Source organism: Oryza glaberrima, chromosome 9, assembly GCF_000147395.1.
Source record: "Oryza glaberrima chromosome 9, OglaRS2, whole genome shotgun sequence".
Lineage (NCBI taxonomy): Eukaryota > Viridiplantae > Streptophyta > Magnoliopsida > Poales > Poaceae > Oryza > Oryza glaberrima.
In genome coordinates, this window is record NC_068334.1 from 19,650,908 (window position 1) to 19,654,835 (window position 3,928).

The window sequence follows — 3,928 nt, forward strand, 5'->3', positions numbered from 1 at the left end:
TAAACACACAATCAACAGGTTTCTCCTTATAATATCGATGGTCAAACAAAACAGCACATCATCAATTGAACGAAAGAACTACTGTAAGCCTAAAACACACGTTCGTGAGAACATCTAGCTTTTTTTTTAAAAAAAAAAGACAGGGAGAAGGGCAATCAATAGCTCCAGCTCTAGCTACTATACTTTGATCGAGCGAAGCATGTTTCGCAGGGAGAAGGGGCACTTCTGATCAGGCTGGGTGATATCCGTCAGCTTTACATCACATCTACTTGGCCAAGTTGCATCCACGGATGTAAGGGTGATCATACTTTATATACCTTGTCCAATATGGTCTGTACTTGGTCATACTTGGTCATTGCCAACTCCAGCCATGGCTTCATGTTACCGTTGTAATGAACAACGGCTGCATTATCTATCTCTGAGCGGTCAATACTTGGGTTGTATCCTAATCCGAGGACATGCCACGACTTGTCAAGGGGATGCGTCAACTTGTAGAAGGTCAAGAGGCCGGGTGGAAGTGTCCCAAGCTTCCAAAGAACCCGGTCTTCGTTCTGTTAGAAGAAAAAAAAAAAGCAACATTGATGTTAGAGTAAATCGTTTTGCATGACATCTCTAAATCAATGAGATCCAATCATGGAAGTAGTAATCTCACCATGTTTTGCCACCTGTGGTAGATCCCAGTGATATCTTTCTTCTTCCACTCGTTCAGATCAAAGATGTTCATTCCATATGCCCAGCCACATGCATTTGGATCGAAGTTCCGAGCGATATGTGGATTTGAAAAGTTAAGATACTAGTCAAAACGATGAAAACTCTCCCCACAGGTCTCCACTGCACCGTTGACCTTCCCATTAAGATCAACATCCCATAATCCCGTCAAATCTTTCTGCACGACTATGTCATCATCAAGGAAAAATATCTTATCCAACTTTGGATAGACCTGTGGGAGATAAAATCTCAAGTGGTTCAGCATGGAGAGGTACTTGGGGTTACGATACTTTAGGTTTGAAGAACCCGCAGAGAGAGTGGTGGGGCGGTCAGCTTTGAAATAATACTCTTTCATGGCTGCAGACTCAAGTTGCCGTAAAACAGGACAGTATGATGAGTTCAACCACTTAAATTCATCTACGTTCTCAACATGGATGGTGGCCTTCCCAGGAGGGTTCAGCAAAAACCACATGTTCATGGCTCCAAAGTTCAACTTATCAGTCACAAGATGGAAAACATGCTTCTCAGGCTCCTGAAAAGATTATGCCATAGATAGCTGTTAGAACAATTATCACACTTTGCACTTGATTAAAAAGGAAGACGAAACTACCTTAGCATTCATGATGGTTGAGTTCACAACAACAGATGCTGCCAATACATTGTCTGAGAAAAGTGCATAATGGTAGAGCTCTGGATTTTCCAAGTTCTCGCTCCTCGGGAACTTCCTTTTCTCCAACGGGAGGAGATAGTAATCTATTGTTAAGCGCATAGACAAACAATGAATGCTGTTTGGAATTGTCTTCGCAGCCAACTGGCTAAGAAATGTACTCTGCTTCTTCAAGCTCCTGACTTGTTCATCTGCTGACTGAAGCATAGCTCTAAGTCTCTGAGTAACCGCCTTGCAATCATACACATCTTCTCTAGCCTTGGATAGAAGTTGACCCATTACTCTGACTTTCTCAGGTGCACTGCAAAGTACATTATTTGTCATGATAGAGAACAAGATCAGATATAAAAATATGACGTGAAAATAGGCACAAACCTATGATGAAGGTCAGAATCAGCAGTAGCCTCTCCAACAGCCCGCTGGCTTTCCTTGATCCTGGTTTGCAGCTCTTGATAAAGATCATTCTTGTTCTTTGATTTAGCAAGCACAGAATAAACACGTGCCATAATAATCTGGTCTCTCATCAATCTAACTGTCAAATCTGAGTTCTCATTCTCATTCTCCTTTCTCCAAATGCTGTATTTCCCAAGGACAGCAGAATCTACAGCCTTTGATCGATCAATAGCAGCATTCTCCAGCTTAACACGTGCTTCATCATCTTTCCTTACAAATCCATTGCCCTCTTTTCACGCCTTTTCTCCCTTAGTTTCTTTAGTGACCAAACAGTATCAAGGGATGAATGATGTCATAATGCATACGATAGAAACAAATAACAATGCATCAATGTACATACAAGAAGATCAGCATTCTTACCCTTCGAACATTTTTTGCAGCCGTGTCTACTTGATGTTCATCTGCACAGACAAGAAGTTTATTTTCTTGCATACCTAAACAGACGATGTAAAAATTTAAAATGTATGGTTATTTTTGTACCAGTATCATCCTTGAGTGTTTTATCTGTAGAGCTGTTTGCAGATTTAACCTTGTCATCAATATCCAAACTCGCATTGCTCAGGTCATTGACTAGATCATCAGTTTTCCAAGAGGGAGATGAACGTTTTATGAAAAAATCAACACTCAAAGCACCTGCTTCTTGTTGACTAGAAGCTAAAGCATCAAACATCTGGAGACCAGAAGGCATGTATAAGACTAAAAGAACAGAAAAATTGAGGATACTTCTGAACAAGAAGACAGTTTCTTATGCAAATAACAGTAGATGGTAATTGAAAAATCAAAATGTCCGCAACAGAATTACAGAGCAGATAGGGGACACAGCATGCAAATCTACTTGGAACAACAGAGAGTAGCATGGTATTTAGAGAAAAGGCAATCAGTTGCAAGGACAAATCAGAGAGGATGACGTTGCGAAATTAGTAGCATAGCAAAGATGAGCACGTTGTTATGTACCCTTGTACATTTCCATGAAACCAAAAAAGAAAGATAAGAAATTATATTACTAAGTCGCGAGACAATTCTGACCTCCTTGGACAAAATAGATTTCAGGTTGTTCATTGGCAGCTGTTTTTGCCATTCTGTTTCCTGCAAGAAAGCTTTAATGTGAGATGGATCCTCAAAATTTAGGCTAAGCAATTAACTAGCTCCCAGAATGGAAAAATACCTGAGTACCTTCCATATCCATGGGATCTGCAGGTAAACAAACTACAACATCACTTATCTATTTCAAATCAGTATAACAGTATTCAAATACTACAAAACATTGACAATGTTCCTACAGTTCTAATAAATGTAGTTTTCTTGTTTATAGGCTTTTGGCACTACAATTACATCCACAATTCACTTATGCACCCTAGATTCTTAATAGCTAGGGCTTTCCCCACAATGTCACACATCTAACCTAGCAAAGGCACAAGTGACACTACAATAGATAGGAAAATGGTTTCCAAAATCACTTGAATCACAACTTCAACTGTCTGCTGTAAACTCATGATTCCTCCAAAGTGCGATGGATTAATTTTTTGTTTCCAAAACAGAGCATCATGATCCAATTATCTACGTTTTCTATCCAAAATCATAACCAAGCCTACTAATACAACTCATCAATTGAATTTAACAATAGTACCTAAACCACTGACATCTACTCGGATTCCATTCCGAGTAATATCCCTCAGACCAACGCTGGGAAACTAACCAAACCTGAACACATCACTCCCCAGTCCCCACCCCCACCTTAAAAAAAAAAAACAATCTAGATGCTACATTCGCGACGGAGGATGCGATTAACAACCGACAGCGCCGCGCATCAGGAGGGGGGAGGGGGATGCAAACCGGAACCTGAGCCGACGTGGCCCCCATTGCACGCGACGAAGAAGATCGACGGCGCGAGAACGAAGAGGAACACGACGACCACCAGCGGCGCCACCACGCCGCGCCTCCCTCCTCCGCCGCCGCCGGCCGTGGAGTACGGGAGCCGCTTCGAGTTCGCCATCTCCAGCGAAGGGTAGGATCCGCGGGGGTACACCTCGCCGGAGAGTGCACGTACGTCGCGCGCGGCGCGCTTCCCTCTCCGCCTCCTCCGCCGAGAGTGGGGTGGGG

General features: G+C 42.3%; 1 pseudogene; it reads right to left on the reverse strand.

Annotated features, from left to right (window-relative positions):
* LOC127784427 (polygalacturonate 4-alpha-galacturonosyltransferase-like) lies at nucleotides 1-3,928 on the reverse strand (annotated as a pseudogene).